Source organism: Lathyrus oleraceus, chromosome 5 (genome assembly GCF_024323335.1).
Source record: "Lathyrus oleraceus cultivar Zhongwan6 chromosome 5, CAAS_Psat_ZW6_1.0, whole genome shotgun sequence".
Taxonomy (NCBI): domain Eukaryota; kingdom Viridiplantae; phylum Streptophyta; class Magnoliopsida; order Fabales; family Fabaceae; genus Lathyrus; species Lathyrus oleraceus.
In genome coordinates this window covers 260,574,546-260,594,891 of record NC_066583.1, presented here as the reverse complement: position 1 = coordinate 260,594,891, position 20,346 = coordinate 260,574,546, and positions in this window count along the sequence as shown.

The window sequence follows — 20,346 nt, the reverse complement described above, 5'->3', positions numbered from 1 at the left end:
AGAAAAATTAATTACTGCACCTGTAATCACTGCACCCGATTGGACACTCAATTTTGAACTCATGTGCGATGCAAGTGATTACACGGTCAGGGCTGTTTTAGGACAAAGAAAAACCAAAGTTTTTCATGCTATACGCTATGCAAGCAAAATGGTAAATGATGCACAAGTTAACTATGCAACCACATAAAAAGAGTTGCTTGCTATAGTGCACGCATTAGAAAAATTCCGGTCTTCTCTCATAGGATCCAAAATTATTTGCTATACTGACCATGTAGCCATCAAGTACTTGATCAACAAAGCGGACTAAAAACTAAGAATAATCTGATGGATGCTCCTATTACAAGAATTTGATTTAGAGATCCGTGACAAGAAAGGCACAAAAAATCTAGTTATGAATCATCTATCAAGATTGGTGAATCCCGAGATTACAAAAGAATAAAGAGAGGTATTTGAAGAATTTCCAGATGAAAAATTGCTCATGCTTGAGGAAAGACCATGGTTTGCGGATCTTGCAAATTATAAGGCTTCCAGTCTCATCCCCGAAGATCTCAATTGGCAACAAAAGAAGAAATTCTTGCGTGATGCCACTCATTATGTATGGGAGGATCCGTACTTGTTCAAAATTGGATCTAATGGGTTATTACGAGGACATGTTACTAGAGAGGAAGCCAGAAGCATCACATGGCATTGCCATAATTCACCATATGTCAGCCACTATAGTGGAGAATGAACAGTTTCCAAAGTCTTACAAGTAGGATTCTATTGGCCTTCTCGATTCAAATATACATATGAACATGCCAAGAATTGTGATAATTGTCAAAGGGGTAGTGGAATTTCACAGCGAAATGAAATGCCATTACAAAGCATGTTATAGGTAGAGGTATTTAATTGTTGAGGGATTGATTTCGTCGGGCCTTTTCCTTCTTCTTTCAGCGATGAATACATATTATTGGCGGTTGATTACGTATCCAAATGGGTAGAGGCTATTGCGTCCCCAAAAGCAGACAGGAAAACAATGGTGAAATTCTTGAAAAGAAACATCTTCACAAGATTTGGTACACCAAGAGTGTTGATTAGTGAAGGAGGCTCTCATTTCTGCAACGCATAACTTGTAAGAGCTCTTGAACATTACAGTGTCAAACACAAGGTTGCATCACCATATCACCCATAAACGAATGAACAAGTGGAAGTATCTAACCATGAAATAAAGAGAATCTTAGAAAAGACAGTTTCAACTTCACGAAAAGATTGGTTGTTAAAGCTTGATGAAGCTCTTTGGGCATATCGTACCGCTTAGGAAGCACCAATAGGCCTTACTCCATTTCAAATGGTATATTGTAAAGCTTCTCATTTACTGGTTGAATTAAAACACAAGGATTTTTGGGCTTTAAAGTCTATCAATTTTAATTCACAATAAGCCGGTGAGAAAAGGAAACTACAAATGCATGAGCTTGATGAACTAAGGCTGAAAGCATATGAATTTTCAAGATTATACAAGTAAAAGCTGAAGAGATATCATGACAGTAGAATCCTGCGCAAAGATTTCAAAGTAGGGCAGATGGTTCTACTCTTCAACTCGTGGTTGAGATTATTTCTCGGAAAACTTAAATCAAAGTGGTCCGGACCTTTCCAAATAAAGGACATCAGGCCTTATGGAGCAATTGTACTGGAAGTCCAAATGAAATTCTAGTTAACAGACTTTCGATGTCACACGGGATGTTATGACATCCAATTCTGCGCAGACAAGTATTATGCAGAACTTTAAAAGGTAAGTGCAGTAAATAACACAAGGAATTGTTTACCCAGTTCGGTGTCACACACACCTATGTCTGGGGGCTACCAAGCCAGGGAGGAAATCCACTATTAGTAGTATTAATTCAGACCTTAAACCAACTGTTTAACCCTATCACTTAATACCTACCCAATGCAATTTCAATCTTACTCTAAGATCAGAGTTTCTACTCACTCCCCCTCAATCACCTCAGTGATTACAACCTTTAATTATATTAAAGTTTATAGTGAAGTCACACTTCAAACAACTCTTGATTGTGCTTAACAACTTTAATCAAGATACACAACACTCACGCTTAAAAGCTTAGAGTGACACAACACTTACAACTCAATGAACACCCTAGTCCAATGCAATCATCTAGGTGATAATTGCTTGGCTCACAAGATACACCTAATACAACACACACACAAAAATACAGCAGTGAAGTAAATGGAACAATAAAATCTTCACGCCTAAAATCCCCGAGTTCTGAATGAAGGATAGCCATCCTTTTATATTGCAGCACTTGGGCCTTGTACTTGTATTTCCTGAAATTAAGGTCACGCAAGTTAACCTAATTTCCACATATTAGGGTACTAACAAACAGGCTATTTGTTAGGTTCATTAATTTTAGCTTAGTTGTTAGTTTCCTGGATTTTAGCTCAGCTGTTGACTTCCTGAAGAATAGCCTGAGAAAACTGCTGAAACAGAAAAACTAACCAACCTACAATTTAGCATATGCTGTCATGAATGAATGTCATAACATTCAGTTTGACGTCCACATCATATACCATATGCTAAGTCTGTTTTTCCTGAAAACAGACTGTACAAAATGTTGTACTGTACAGGACCACTCAGTCCATACTTCAGTATCAGCTTACATTTATAAATGTCACAATATCCAATTTGACATTTACACAAAGAGCCTTATGCCATGGTCTGTTGTTCTCCTGAAGAACAAACTGAGATACATACTGAAATGTAGCAGAAAACCAATCTGCCTATTGTTCACTATATGCTGTCAATGATGAATGTCATAACATCCAGTTTGACATTCAGACATTAGGTTATGCCAGGTCTGTTATTTCCTTGATAAACAGACTGAAAATAAATACTGAGTTATAACAGAACACCAACTGTTCTATTCCTCAGTATCTACTATCAGGGATGAATGTCATAACATCTAGTTTGACATTCAGTAAGTCCTGTATTAGCTAAGCCTGCAGCATACTACTCAAGTATGTCATGACATCAGACAAGACATCAGAGTACAGCTAGATATTCTAACACATAATGCAGTCAAACAAACATCTCCACAACCTGTCATGACATCAGTCAAGACATTAGAATCCAGCTAGTGTTTTACCATAAAATGCAGCCAATCAAACATCTACAAACTCCCCATTTGGCAAATTTTTGGCTAAAACAACTTGGCATCACAACAGAGTACACAGCAGCGGAAAACACACATCTAGCAGAAAAAAAACTAGCTAATACACTCAGAGCAGCAGCACACTCACACACATAGAAGTTAAATAAAAACTTCACATATCAGCACACATACGGAAGTTAAATAAAAACTTCTAATAGCATCACACATAAACACACTCACACTCATAGAAGTGGAACATCAGCTGCAACACAACCTCTGGATTAGAGGATCTTGAACAGTTGGATCACAGGTGTTACTCCCCCTTTTTGTCAAAAATGTTGCCATAGCAACACTTTAAATTACAGACCAACATAAACAGAATTACACAAATGACAGAAACACAATCTTGATTTTACTTCATAGTTTCAATCAAGAATACCCCCTCTTGATCTTGCTTTACAGCTTTGATCAAGACACCACCCACTTGATCTTGCTTCACAGCTTTGATCAAGTAGTCACACACTCTTGCTTCACAGCAGGTACACCCATATCAGATGCCATGACGTTGAGTCTGACATCTTGACATACTCCTGTATGAACACTTTCTTGAAGTCCAGCAGGCACATAGGCTGTCTCATGTTAGGATATCCCCTTAACATCTTGTTACCACACTTGCAGCAAGTAACATAGCAGTGATATGTTGTCCAGTCATAGCACACTTTCAATTGTTTAATAGGTTGAGATATTAAACAATACATCCCAAACATCATTGGTTGCTATAAATCCTCAGACAGGCATATTCCCAATTTGCCCCTTAAATTTTCAAACTGAGTAGCATCCAGAGCCTTTGTGAATATGTCAGCAAGTTGTAGTTCAGTGGCTACATGTTCCAAGGTACTTTGTCTTCCACCAGATCTCTGATGAAGTGATGTCTAATGTCAATATGTTTGGTCCTGCTGTGTTGGATGGGATTCTTGGAAATATTGATGGCACTGAGATTGTCACAATACAAAGTCATGACATTTTGAGAGACATTATACTCAGTAAGCATCTGTTTCATCCACACCAGTTGGGAACAACTGCTTCCAACTGCTATGTATTCAGCCTCTGCAGTGGACAGAGATACACAGTTCTGTTTCTTGCTGAACCATGATATGAGATTGTTTCTCAAGAAGAAACATCCTCCTGAGGTGCTTTTTCTGTCATCTTCACTCCCAGCCCAATCAGCATCACAATACCCAGATAGGACAGGTTCAGAGCCATGAGAGTATAGCATCCCATAGTCACAAGTCCCATTGACATACTTGAGAATCCTCTTGACTTGATTTAGGTGGCTCACTTTGGGTTAACTTGCATCCCAAGAAAATAAGTCAATTCCCCAACCAGACTCATTTCAAACTCAGATTGCATCTGGTGAACAAAATGTTTCGCCATTAGCTCTGACATTCCACCAAATACAATATCATCCACATAAATTTGGGCAATCATGATTTTGCCATCTTCATCCTTCACAAACAAGGTCTTATCTATCCCACCTTTTCTGTACCCATGAGAGGTCAGAAATTCAATCAACCTTTCATACCAAGCTCTAGGTGCTTGCTTCAACCCATACAAGGCTTTCCTCAACTTGTACACATGTTTAGGTTGGTTGGGATCACAGAACCCTTTAGGTTGTTCCACATAGACCTCTTCATTCAAGTAGCCATTTAAAAAGGCACTCTTCACATCCATTTGGAACAATTTGAACTTCAGAATGCAGGCCACACCTAACAATAATCTGATTGACTCAAGTCTAGCAACAGGTGTAAACGTCTCATCAAAATCAACCCCTTCAACTTGAGTATATCCTTGAGCCCCTAGTCTTGCTTTATTTCTAGTAATTACTCCCTTCTCATCAGATTTGTTCTTGTAAATCCACTTGGTACCAATGATGTTAGTCCCTTCAGGTCGTGGAACTAGCTCCCATACTTCATTCCTTTTAAACTGCTCCAGTTCATCTTGCATGGCATTGATCCAATATTCATCAGTCAGGGCTTCTTTCACATTTTTTGGTTCAACCTTGGATACAAAACAGGAATTTAAGCTAATTTCCCTTGATCTGGTAGTCACACCACTATTGGGATCCCCTATGATAAGATCCTTAGGGTGGTCTTTCTGAATTCTGATAGACGGCACTTTGGTGGATGCATCTACCTCACATTCAGGAGGAGTCTCCTGTACTTCTTCAGACTTGACTGGTGTGTCTGTTGAAGTATCAAGGAATGTTCCAACATCCTCTACGACATCGAGTCCTTCCTCTTTATCATCCACAATAACATTTATGGATTCCATCAAGACATTGGTCCTGGAGTTGAATACTCTGTAGGCTCTGCTGTTAGTTGAGTATCCCAGGAATATACCCTCATCACTTTTGGGGTCCATTTTCCTTCTTTGTTCACGATCTGCAAGAATGTAACATCTGCTTCCAAAGATATGAAAGTACTTCACAGTGGGTTTTCTGCCTTTCCATATTTCATACAGAGTGGACGAGGTTCCTTTTCTCAAGGTAACTCTATTGTGAACATAGCAAGCTGTATTCATAGCTTCAGCCCAAAAGTGCATAGGGAGCTTCTTTGCATGAATCATAGCTCTAGCAGATTCTTGAATAGTTCTGTTTTTCCTTTCAACTATCCCATTTTGTTGAGGAGTTATAGGAGAGGAAAAATCATGACTTATTCCTTCAGACGAGCAAAACTCATCAAACTTGGAATTCTTGAACTCCGTCCCATGATCACTCCTAATTCGGACAACACAACTGTCCTTTTCCCTTTGAAGTCTTATGCACAGTTCTTTGAAGACATCAAATGCATCTGACTTTTCTCTGATGAAGCTTATCCAAGTGTATCCGGAATGGTCATCAACAACCACATAGGCATACCTCTTTCCACCCAGACTCTCAACCTGCATAGGTCCCATTAAGTCCATGTGCAAAAGTTCCAGAGTTTTGGATGTTGTAGGATGTCCCAGCTTAGGATGTGACATCTTGGTTTGCTTTCCAACCTGGCATTCTCCACAGACTCTTCCTTCATCAATAAGCAACTTTGGGATTCCTCTAACTGCTTCCTTGGATATGATCTTTTTCATTCCCCTTAAGTGGAGATGCCCAAGACGTCTATGCCATAACTTCACCTCCTGTTCTTCCTTGGCTGAGGAGCAAACTGTGGACTAGTTTGAGACTTTAGGTTCCCACAGATAGCAGTTATCTTTGGATCTGGATCCTCTCATAACTTCCTGATTATCTCCATTCGTCACAACACATAGCTCCTTAGTGAACTGAACATAGAACCCTTGATCACACAGCTGACTTATGCTGATGAGATTAGCAGTTAGTCCTTTTACTAAGAACATATTATTCAGTTCTGGAACTCCAGAGCTGTCCAGCTTACCCATACCTTTGATTTTTCCTTTAGCACCATCACCAAAGGTCACATAACTAGTAGTGTGAGGTTGTATATCCACCAATAAATTCTCCATACCAGTCATATGTCTTGAGTAGCCACTATCAAAGTACCAGTCTTCTCTGGTAGATGCCCTTAGAGCTGTGTGAGCTAACCTAGCAAACCATTATCGTTTCTTGGTGGGGGCATTATGCTTATATGCCTTATGCTTAGGTCTGACATGAGGGGTTTGGTTAGGATAACCATGCAGTCTGTAGCAGAAGGCTTTTATATGACCAAGCCTACCACAGTAGTGACACCTCCATCTTTGAAATTTCTTCTTCTGATGGTTACTCATCCTGGTTCCCTGATGTTGAGACATTGGGTGTGACCTCCGCTTGAATTTCTGAACTTTAGCCTTTGGGCGTTTGAGTTCAGCTGAGGATTTCTTCACAAAGCCTAACCCAGACATGGTTCCTGACTTCTGTCCCACCTTTAGGATCTCTTCCAATGTGTTCGTTCCTTTATTCAACATTCTGATGGATTTCGTCATTTGATCTAGCTTGGAGGTCAGCAAGGTAATCTCACCATTTAGACCATCTATGACTGTCAGATGCTTCTGTTTCTCATCCTCCAGCTCCTTGATGAGTTTCTTCTGCTTTTCTCCTTGTACACGTACTTCTGCACTTTTGACACATAGCTCTTTATATGATGCAGCAAGTTCATCAAAGGTCAGTTCATCTCCACTTGAGTCATCATCAGTGGAACAAACACTAGTTAGTGCAGTAACATGTTTAGCAGATTCTCCTTCAGATTCACTCTCAGAGTCTCCTTCAGACCATGTGACAGACAACCCTTTCTTTTGCATCTTGAGGTAAGTAGGGAATTCAACACTAACGTGTCCAAAACCTTCACATCCATGACACTGGATTCCCTTGCCTTGGTTGAACTTTTCTTCAGAAGTTGATCTTCTCCTGATGTCAGACGAGATGTTCTTGACATTTGGTCTACCTTTTTGATCAATCTTCTTTATGAACTTGTTGAACTGTCTCCCAAGCATGGCTATGGCTTCTGATATGCTTTCATCACCTCCAATACTTTCTGCTTCTGAATCCTCTTCAGAATTTGATACAAAAGCTACACTTTTGTTCTTCTTTTCAACATTCTCACACAAGCCCATTTCAAAGGTTTGGAGAGAACCAATGAGCTCATCCACCTTCATATTGCAGATCTCCTGAGCCTCTTCTATAGCAGTGACCTTCATGGCAAATCTCTTAGGTAATGACCTGAGAATCTTTCTTACAAGTTTCTCTTCAGCCATTTTCTCACCTAAGCCACCAGAGGTGTTGGCAATTTCAAGAATACTCATGTGGAAGTCATGAATAGTCTCATCCTCTTTCATCCTCAGATTTTCAAACTTGGTGGTCAGCATCTGAAGTTTAGACATCTTCACCTTGGAAGTACCTTCATGAGTTATCTTGAGGGTATCCCAAACTTCCTTAGCCAGCTCACAGTGGTGCACCAGTCTGAAGATGTTCTTACTTATTCCATTGAACAATGCATTCAAGGCCTTAGAATTTCCAAGGGCTAATGCCTCTTGCTCCTTGTCCCACTCTTCTTCAGGAATTTGCACACTGACTCCATCTTTATCTGTCTTCGTTGGATGTTCCCATCCTTTGTTGACAGCTCTCCAGACTTTGCTATCTAGAGACCTTAAGAAGGCTATCATACGAGGCTTCCAATCATCATAGTTAGAACCATCCAGCATGGGTGGTCTATTTGAGTATCCTACATCCTTGTCCATGGTACTAGAAAGTAACTTCCTTAGATCTCACCCAGAAATTAACAGGCAGGGTGCCTGCTCTGATGCCAATTGAAATTCTAGTTAACAGACTTTCGATGTCACACGGGATGTTATGACATCCAATTCTGCGCAGACAACTATTATGCAGAACTTTAAAAGGTAAGTGCAGTAAATAACACAAGGAATTGTTTATCCAGTTCGGTGTCACACACACCTACGTCTGGGGGCTACCAAGCCAGGGAGGAAATCCACTATTAGTAGTATTAATTCAGACCTTAAACCAACTGTTTAACCCTATCACTTAATACCTACCCAATGCAATTTCAATCTTACTCTAAGATCAGAGTTCCTACTCACTCCCCCTCAATCACCTCAGTGATTACAACCTTTAATTATATTAAAGTTTATAGTGAAGTCACACTTCAAACAACTCTTGATTGTGCTTAACAGCTTTAATCAAGATACACAACACTCACGCTTAAAAGCTTAGAGTGATACAACACTTACAACTCAATGAACACCCTAGTCCAATGCAATCATCTAGGTGATAATTGCTTGGCTCACAAGATACACCTAATACAAGACACACACAAAAATACAGCAGTGAAGTAAATGGAACAATAAAATCTTCACGCCTAAAATCCCCGAGTTCTGAATGAAGGATAGCCATCCTTTTATATTGCAGCACTTGGGCCTTGTACTTGTATTTCCTGAAATTAAGGTCACGCAAGTTAACCTAATTTCCACATATTAGGGTACTAACAAATATGCTATTTGTTAGGTTCATTAATTGTAGCTTAGTTGTTAGTTTCCTGGATTTTAGCTCAGCTGTTGACTTCCTGAAGAATAGCCTGAGAAAACTGCTGAAACAGAAAAACTAACCAACCTACAATTTAGCATATGCTGTCAGGAATGAATGTCACAACATTCAGTTTGACGTCCACATCATATACCATATGCTAAGTCTGTTTTTCCTAAAAACAGACTGTACAAAATGCTGTACTGTACAGGACCACTCAGTCCATACTTCAGTATCAACTTACATTTATAAATGTCACAATATCCAATTTGACATTTACACAAAGAGCCTTATGCCATGGTCTGTTGTTCTCCTGAAGAACAGACTGAGATACATACTGAAATGTAGCAGAAAACCAATCTGCCTATTGTTCAGTATATGCTGTCAATGATGAATGTCATAACATCCAGTTTGACATTCAGACATTAGGCCTTATGCCAGGTCTGTTATTTCCTTGATAAACAGACTGAAAATAAATAATGAGTTATAACAGAACACCAATTGTTCTATTCCTCAGTATCTGCTGTCAGGGATGAATGTCATAACATCTAGTTTGACATTCAGTAAGTCCTGTATTAGCTAAGCCTGCAGCATACTACTCAAGTATGTCATGACATCAGTCGAGACATCAGAGTACAGCTAGATATTCTAACACACAATGCAGTCAAACAAACATCTCCACAGCCTGTCATGACATCAGTCAAGACATTAGAATCCAACTAGTGTTTTACCATAAAATGCAGCCAATCAAACATCTACACCAAACACTAATGCAACTTGGACAATTAATGACTAAAGGTTGAAGTTATACTTAGGTGGTGAGATTGATCGAGTTACCTCCTTAATTCCATTGAATGAACCATAAAAGCGACAAAGTTTCAAGCTAATGACGTTAAACGAGCGCTTTTTAGGAGGCAACCCGACTCTTTAAGTAATTTGTTTTGTTAGAGAAATTTAAAGGCTCACAAAGAGACCGGTACAACATTTGTCAAAACTGCAGAATTCTGAATTGCTGCAGAATTCGCTAAGCGGACTAATTTCGCTAAGCGAACGTTGAAACCTAGAAAGTTCACTAAGCGAACCTAATCTCGCGAAGCAAATATGTGGTGGTCAAACCTGCATTTATGTCAATTAAAAGACTCCACCTACTAACCTACCATCCTTTATGTCTCGTATTAGCCTTACCTTTTCAGATTTTCTCACCTTTTTCTCTCATTAAACCCTAGAAACTCTTCACTCTTTTCACTTTTGCCATTCACACTTTCACTCCTTCAATTTATTCACATTTTCACATTTTCATTCTCTCTTCTCCATCTTTAAAGTTGCATCAACCTCAGGTATGCAAGTTCTAACCATCATTCTCTTTTACTTTTATTTTTTTTATTTTTAGATCTTGTAGGATTTGTGTTATTTTTGTGCATTTATGGTTGAAACTAGGTGTCATAGTCCATACTCTATGTTTTTATGTTTATAATATGCACCTAATTTGCAATATATTTAATGCACACGTCTCTGATATCACTGTTTTGGATGAACAAAAAGAGGGCAGAATCAGGGAACAGAACTACTTTCCCGAAATTGCAAAGTTCGCTAAGCGAAGTTGGCCTGAAACAGGAAAATTAGTTTGTTAACAGAACATATTTCTGGTGTTTTGTTGTTGCAGGTATGACTCCAAAAATAGATGTGACAAAAAATAAACAGAAAACCACAGGGGATGGAACTTCAAGGGGGCAAGAATCCTTTGATCAGCCAAAATTTCTCAGATGAGAGCAACAAGATAGGTCTTTAAATCCATTGTGGTCCATCCGTAAATGGGATAATATCTTGAACCCTCACCGCAAAATCAATACTGAAGTGCTTCGGGAATTCTATGTCAATGCCTTTCCCTCAGCAGGATTTTCCTTCTCTTTCTCGACCAAGGGTGGCGGAAAAACGATTCAATTTCATAGGGTTGTTGTTAATGAATTTTTGGGAAATCCTTTAGTCTTGCAGGAAGGAAAGTTGTGCAGGTATCAAGAATCCATCAATACGGTGCCGAATGTGGAGGAATATTCAAAGAAATTTCTTTTGGATGGAAGAGAAGTGGAAAGAAACCCTTATGGTGCAACAATTAGGTATCGTAGGGAGGATCTAATCCTGGAAGCTCAATTTTTTCTCCTATTCATTTTGCACAACATCCGATCGAGAAGCCACACTTGCACTTTCATAATGGATACGACTCAACTTCTTTATTTGATCATGTCAGGTAAGTGAATTGATGTGGCTCAAATCGTTGCTAATGAAATAAGAAATGTTGCAGAAAGTGGTAAGGAGTTTGGAATAGGAATCAGAAGCACTTGTCCTCTTGTTTTTCCTGGTCTCATCATGGAATTACTCATTGTGTCCCGAGTGCGAATTCTAAATATGGTGAAATTTGAAATCAAAACCAAGGTTAATGACATATATGTGGATAGGTTCTACTTGGATAAGAAAAAGAAGAGAAGGCAAGTAGAGTAAACGGGGCAGACTTCATCCAACACTCTGAACTATGGTGATTGGGATCCGAGACTTTGCCAAGTTTTCACCTATACTAGGGATCAAAATGATTCCAATCATAGGACTATTATTTATTTGCATGAATCTTTTTACAGGTTGCACATTCAGCCAAGAGGGCAGCCCGATGCAGGCCACCATTTCATGACTCCGGAGGAATTCCAGACGCAAATTGCATGGCCTGGGGACATGCCATTCTATCAGGGAGAGGCAGCTGGCCACGAAGATGAGAATGATGAAGAAGATGCTGAAGCGGAAATAGAAAATGAAGAAGGAACTTCAGGAGGTTCCAAAATAGCACCCGGTGACGATGAAGAGACGAGGGGAGAGTAAAGAGAAGTATAAAGCTGAAAGCTCGCCATAAAATGAGTGATATTTTAAAAAGCTTTCAGTTCCAGTTTCAATTTTAGTACTTTATTTTGAAATTTCAGTTTATTAGTTTTACGTTGTAATTGTTTGAATGTTTTTGACGGTAGTTCATACCGTAAACTCACTTGGTACTCTTTTAAATGATTGGTATGTCGTAAGTTTGTTTTGAAAATTTGTTGTTGTTAATAATGCTTGTTATGTTCTTATCATCCTCATCAAGAGTTCAAAAAAATTCACCAAAGAATAAAAATTTTGTTTTCAACAAAATTCAACAAACATGAGTGGTAATGATAAAACTCAGACGGAATTCACAAGGCAAAGGTACATGTTTTTAAAAGCTTTGTAGAATGATAGCATGATTGTGAAATATGTGATTGTTGCAAAATCATTTCATGCTTCAATTGTACAAATCACATATCTTCTTGCTTAAGCCATATAGCGGAAAAACCAGAAAAAAGTGAGGAGCCTTCCATTGTGCATTAATAGAAGCCATTGCTAATAATCCTTGATTGAAGCTCAATTGATTCATGTGGGTCCTAACAGTTATTTTTGAATTTTTTTTTAGAATAAAAAGAATCAAGGCCAAGTCTTATGTTTTAGGAAAACCACTCAACCAAAAAGCCTCAACATAACCCGGTGAATTGAGTGAACTTTTGAAAAAACGGTCTAAACCAAGAACATCAGTTGAAACAAAAGAAAACCAGCCTTGATATTTCAAGAGTGAATCAAATAGAACTTGAAATATCAAAGAAAAAGTCACAATGCTCTTGAAGAACCAAAACTAATTTATGAAAATTTGGTTTCAAGCAAAACAAAAAGAAAAATAATACTCTGGAAAAAGAAGAAAGAAAAAGATAAAGTTAGGGAGAGACTATACATCATGATTAAAAAAGAGAATGAAAAAGAAAAACATAGTCTCTCCAAATACTTGCAACCAAAGAAAGAGGAGAATTCAAAAGAGAAATCAACAATTAAAAGTGTCGTATTTTAGCTTTAGGAAACAAATCCTACTCATAAAACCAGGCTAAAATGCAAAGATATCAAAAGCCTTGAGAATTATGCTCACAAAATGTTTCAAAAAAAGAAATCATCAAGTTGAAAATTTGAGTTGATCAAGATGTTGACAGGGTTATTAATGAGAGTTCAATTTACCACCAAACAACTTCAAAGAAATCTTCATCATTTTTATGAAGATGAGAGATAGGATGATTCAAAGAAACAAATATGGTTTTCTTTAGTTGATTGCATAAAATGATCTTTTACATAGAATCACATTATTGCATAATCATGCTTTGATCATATCAAGGTGAAAAAGGAACAAAGACCATTTGCAATAAGCATATTCCATTTGAACCATATCATCTTAGAAAATGATTGAAAACAGAAATATATAATTAAAGGAAATCACTAAAGAAAATGATTGAAAACAAGAATTCAAGTTTGGTAGAATTTGATAAATGCCTAAAAATGGATAATATTTACTTATGAAAAATAGAATTTTTCGAATTAAGGAAACACTTATTCATGAAATTATACATACCTTGTCAAGAAAATGACACTTCTAATGATGTATGGTTAATTATTACAAGAATAGATCAAAGGAAGGAAAAAGCAAAGCAAATAACACGTCCTCTTTTGCTACGCGAATTCTGGTTCGCTTAGTGAAACCAAGTCAGAAGCAAAGCATCCAGGTTCTCTAGCAGCGAAGAGGCAGCGAATGCCCAATTCGCTAAGCAAGCTCTGGTCCGCTTAGCGAAATCAAGTCAGAGGTAAAACATCCCAGTTCGCTAGCAGCAAAGGAAGTTTTCTTAGCAAACTATACTTCACTTAGTGAAGTTTGGAGGCTCCTGGAAGACGGTTTGACAGCTTAAAACTTAGTGGAGAAGATAGAATAGTTCGCTTAGAGAAACTTCATCTCGTTAAGCGAACTCAGGCGGCTAGAACCATTATAAAAAGGGACCAAGAGAAATGCATAAGGAATCATCTTGTGTTTTGATAACAATTTGTAATAGTTATTATATTCTATCAAAAAGGGTTGTAATAGACACTTAGGGGAGGGAATTGAAGAATCGAGCTGGATACGCATCAAGGATCGAGGAATCGTCATTGATGTTCATTCATCTCCAATTCTTCCTTTTTGTACAAGATACCATGAAAATGGATAACTAGTCTCCCTATCTTGATGGGATTGGAATATACCATAATTGTATGTATATTTACCGATTATATTCTTAATATAAACATGCTTTCATGATTATTGATTCTATCTTGTTATTATCGTCAAATTTTATGAATTCAATTTGTTAATGAAAATTGCTTTCGTACTCATGAATCAAAGATAACGAATCGATTAAACTCTAATTGATAGACATAGAATTAGTTTTAATATCCACCTCAAAATACTTGATCTTCATACAATCATATTGTTTAATCGGTTGAGACATCACCGATTCAACAAGCCGATTGGAATCTTGAAACTTTCATGTAGACATACATGTTGTTTTGAAAAATGTGTGGAAGTATGAATGAATACATGGTTATGCCGAAATTAATCGGTACATTGCATACGTAAACGGTAGAAGAAATCCAATCTCTCCAAGATAATTTGTCATATTACAATTCCGCTCATTTTATTCCGTTTATCTTACATTTCACTATTACTTTCGATTTAAACTTTAAACGTTCCAAAAACTTGAACTTAAACTATATTAGTAATCTAAAATGTTGGTAATATCGCTTCAGTCTACATGGATACGATAAAGAAACACTTCTTTTGATTTACTCAACATCAGTGGTTACCGCCAGGAAACTCAGACAATACTCTCAGGGACATCATATCATAGTCAAGACAAACTACCCCATAAAATTAATCTTGAAGAAGCCGAATTTGGCAAGAAGAATGGTAGCATGGGCAGTAGAATTATCCGAATAGGATATCACCTTCGCGTCCAGAAATAACATCAAGTCACAACTATTAGCATATTTCTTAATAAAATTGAACTTGCCCACCCCATAAGAAATGCTTGAGCAGTGGATCCTATTGGTGGATGGCTCATTTAACCTCAAGGGTAGCGGAGCAAGAATAGTGCTAGAAGGACCAGAGAAATTGATACTATAGCAATATCTTTGTTTCGATTTTCATGCCATCAATAATCAAGAAGAATATGAAGCGTTGATTTCCAGTTTAAAGCTACCCAGGGAAGTCAGAGTTTCTCATCTGTTGGTTCGAACTAACTCATAATTGGTCGCTAGTCAAATTATGGGAGACTATCATAAAAAGGATGCGTTATTACTAAAGTATATACAATGAGCTCTACAATTAGCCAAAGGGTTCAAAAAATTTGAGGTAGCATGTATTCCCTGAGAGGAAAATGCCAGAGCTAATCTATTAGCCCGATTAGCCAACACCAAGGGCCTAGGGCTAAATGGGATGGTAATTCAAGAAACTTTAGAGGCACTAAGCACAAAAGTATAAGAGGTGATGGTGCTGGAAAATACAAGGGGCTGAATGATACCCATAATTCAATACTTAACTCAGGAATTATTACCAGATGAGGAAACTGAAGCACAACATGTTAAAAGGATATCTTTTTAATACCTAATGGTAACCGATCAGCTATACAAGATGGAAAAATCTTCCTAGATGTTGAGATATATCGCTGAAGAAGAAGTATGACTCATAATGAAGGAAGTACATGAAGGAGTGCGTGGAAGTCATATTAGGGGAAGAGCTTTATCTGGAAAGATACTCAGTGTCAGGTACTATTGGCCGAGTATGCTACAAGATTGTGCATGGTTTATAAAACGTTGTGAGAAATGTCAAATTTATGCTCCCTTCATACACTCTCCTACAGAATTATTACATTCAGTAATATCCCACTAGACTTTCTATCAGTAGGGAGCGGACATCCTCGATCCTTTTCCTTTAGCTGTCGGGCAATTAAAATTTCTTATAGTGGCAGTGGATTATTTCACCAAGTGGGTGGAAGCCGAGGACGTATCCTGAATCACAATAGAGAGGGTAAGATGTTTCTACTGGAGAAATATCATATGTTGTTTTGGCTTACCAGGGATCATTGTATCCGATAATGGCACGTAGTTTGCGAGCTCGTCTTTTATAGAATTTTGCAGGCACATCGAGCATCCTCAGGCTAATGGGCACGAAGAAGTAACAACTAAGATTATCCTATCAGGAATGAAGAAGAAGCTACATGCATCCAATGGGCTTTGGGACGAGTACTTACATGAGATCCTATGGTCCTATCACACTACTCCTTATTCAACCACTTAGGAGACACAGTTTCGAATGGTGTACGGGGCCGATGTGGTGATACCAAGGGAAGTCAATTCTCTAACCTGGTGAGAATTAAAATTTGACGATGATCTTAACAGGGAGGGTTGGATAACTCAGCCGACCTTATAGAAGAACTCATAAGAATGGCTCAAGTGAGAGAATGGGAAGCAAAGTAGGGGATGGCCAAAAGGTTCAACACCAAAGTTCGGCCAAGAAGTTTTTAAGAAGGAGACTTAGTTCTGAAGAGGATTACAGACACAAAAAAGGGAAAGTTCTCCCCAAATTGGGAAGGACCTTACTGGGTCAAGCATAAACTAAATAATGTAGCCTACAAATTTGAGAATTCAGAAGGACTAGAAATGCTGAAGGCTTGGAATGTTTCCAACCTTAGGTTTTATTAGAGTTAAACATTATGCAATAGTGTTATTTACATAAAAATTATGGGTAACACTCTTTTCCCTTTCAAGGGAAAGGGTTTTTAACGAGGCACCCTTAATTCATATGTTTGTGTATCATTTTAACAATAAAGCCAGGAACGTCCTAGTGGAGATGAGTATCATAGGCATCACCGATGAACTTAAGTAATAAGCCACGTAAATGAGAAACCTCTGGCCAGGTTATGTTAATAAAACCTCAAACCTAAGTAATCGGCCATGTAAATGAGAAACCTCTGGCCAAGTTATATTAATAAAACCTCTAACATAAGTAATCAACCACGTAAATGAGAAGCCTCTGGTCAGGTTATGTTAATAAAACCTTTAACCTAAGTAATCAACCACGTAAATGAGAAACCTCTAGCCGGGTTATGTTAATAAAACCTCTAATCTAAGTAATCGGCCATGCAAATGAGAAACCTCTAACCGGATCATGTTAATAAAACCTCTAACCTAAGTAATCAGACACATAAATGAGAAACCTTTAGCCGTGTTATGTTAATAAAACCTCTAACCTAAGTAATCAGCCATGTGGATGAGAAACCTTTGGCCGAGTTAAGTTAATAAAACCTCTTACCTAAATAAAGTCGGCCATAAAAATAAGAATCCTTGGCCGAGCTATTAAGCCTATCAAAGATCTTAAGAAGTTTATAACAACCAAGTTGATGATCAAAAAGTATAAATTATCATCAAAGTAAAATTATTCAAACAATTAAGGAAGAAGAATCAATGCTCGACGAAGACAAGCATGTTGCTAAAACACAAGCCGAGATATTTTAAAGATATACATAGGAAAATACGCATAATCAGTATGGAACTGAATAACAAAATAATAGTAGCGTACCCAAAAGGGACTTAAACATTGTATCATAAAAAAGAACATTATCCCAAAATATTACAAAAAACACATCATCATTAATGGCTAAGAAACAAACATAAAACAAACTCAAACATCATGGCGCTTATCTTCTTGAGCCTTTGGGGTCGGGTTATTGGTCGCCACGTCCTTCAAGACCCTAACTTTAGGGAAAGCTTCTTCCATGTCCACAAGCTGGCCATCCACCATAGTCTTAAAAAAGTCCATCTTTGACACATCAAGGTCAGGTATGATGCATAATGTTTGGGCTCTGGCTCTCCCAAAAGCTTCATATCTGTATGAGAACAGGTCTACCTGGGCATATTGCAAGGACTTATTTAGTGTCATATTAAGAGCCCGGGCTTGCTACACTTCTTAGATCAAATTGGCATTGGTCGCTTCAAGCTCTAAGCACTTAGACTTTGCGGTCTCTTTCTGCTTCTTCATTTTCGACAACTGAGACTCTGCAATCTCCTTCTTCTTCTTCATCTCTGATAGTTGTTTGTCCAGCTCCTCGACCTTGCCAGCCTGGACTTTAAGATTATCCTTTAGTTGAGTAACATCCTTAGTGAGACGAATCTCACTCTGCTCATAAGCGTCACCGACTTCAAACAAACCTTGGGTCATAACTCCATATCTCATCAAGTAGGCCCTGAGGTTTTAGGTAAATTGTTGAGCACCCATAGTCTTTACCTTCTCGATATCTTCTGTCGCTTTAAGATGATTATAGAGATATTTCAGGCCATCAAAATTGTTAGATCAGAACTTAAATTTGATTGATTGACTAGATTGATGGCTACTACCCGAATCCTGCATCAGGGTAGTAACTACCAAGTCGACCTGACTAACATGGTCACTCAGCAAGGTCTTCACTCTCTTTGGAAAGCCCGAGGCTCTGATACAATAGAGGCTACTTTGACAACATCCATTTTCTTCCTTTTAAGAGTTTGAGTCTAAATACCCTACATATCACTCTTAGAGGAAAATTCTTCCCCACGCCTCACTCTCGCCTTATCCATCAGCTTCTTTTGTTCATACAGTTTGAGATTTATCATGTCAGTTAGAAAGAAAAGAACAACGTAAAGTTCAGAAAAATAACAAAATAAGATTGTCGAAGAATAATAAAAGGCATATGTAAGCATTACCCAGGAATTTAGAAATTTGTTTCGGGTCGTCGACCATATGTAGCAAGTCCTTAACTTTTACTACTCGAAAGGCATCCAGAACGGCTAGGGCTCGGATTTCCAGAGTGTTCAATTTGTCATAATCAAAATTAGAAATCGGTAGTGGGCTATACGACAAATAAATTGGGAAACGATAGTTCATGTCCAACGCATACATAACTCAAGGGCACCTTTCCCCACTCCTCACTCAGAGGAACTTATCCTTGAAGCCTTTATAATTGGTGGTATAAGCCTGAAGGAAGCTCTTCCCCGATATTCTGCTAAGGGAAACCCAACCCCCTTTCTCCGATCCCTTCATCTCAAAGAACGAGAAGAACACACCTAAGGTGGGAGTTATATCTCTCATCTCGTAGCCAAGTTCAAAAGCTTTAATAAAGCCCCAACCATTTGGGTGTAATTGAGAAGAGGCAACATTTAGGGTTTTAAGGAGGTCAGATTCAAAATTAGTAAAGGGGATACGAATTTTAAAGTCCTCGATTACCCCTGAATAAAAATAAAAATACTCATCTAGTAAACCCTTTGGACGAGTAATACAAACTCTCCCACCAACCACACTAGGTTCTAACACAAAGGGCCTAAAAGAGTTTGAATGAGTGTTAGTTCTTTTTGTCTTTTGAAATTTTAAGTCAATATGGTTAGATTCATTTACAAGTTTGATTTAAGAAAAGATTTTTAAAAATGCAATGGCATAAGGCCAAAGTTTCTAATTTGCAATAAAGTCTAAGTTTAGAAATCACAAGCAAAGAAGATTTTTGAAAAGGGGGAGAGATTTTGAAATTTAAGAGAATGGGAGGAGATGAAGAGACTAATCCTAAGCAAAAATTTAAAAGTTAAGAGTTGAAAAGATCTGACCAATGGGATGCAATCCAACAGACAAGAATGTCATATAGAAACCCACTTTTCCTTTGGACTTTAAGTAAAGCAATATCAACAAGAAAATATAAATATGAAGAGCAAGGTGTCAAATAAAGATAGCCACATCTAAGAAATCAACTTGACAATCTTCTTCTTAATCTTCCCAAGTATCAGATGACATACTCATTGATTGGCTCAGAATAATGCATTAGACACATGTTCAAAGTAACATTTGCATCAAGACCATGTAGCAAATGAATTCATGTAGATCCCAATACTTGCATCAGATGAAAGCTCAAATCATAATAACTTGGTCTCAGGAATGTTGACATTAGCCAAGTCCTTTTGCATAAGGAATGTTGCCTAATTCTAAGTCCAAAGCTCAGATCAAATCCAACAGTCCACACAAACATTTTTTAGGGTTTTTGTTGTTTATTAAGTATTTTAAGGTCCTAAGACCATAAACACAAACAAAATATACAAAAAAATATATACAAACACGATATGTGGCTCAAGTGAGCAAAGTGAAAACGACATAAACATAAACAAGTTAAATGATATATAAATGGAAAATGGAATGGTAAATGACTTGAATTTAAATTGCATAAAGTAAATGACTTGAAATTAAAATCAATAATAATAGAAGTTAGTCAAATGTTA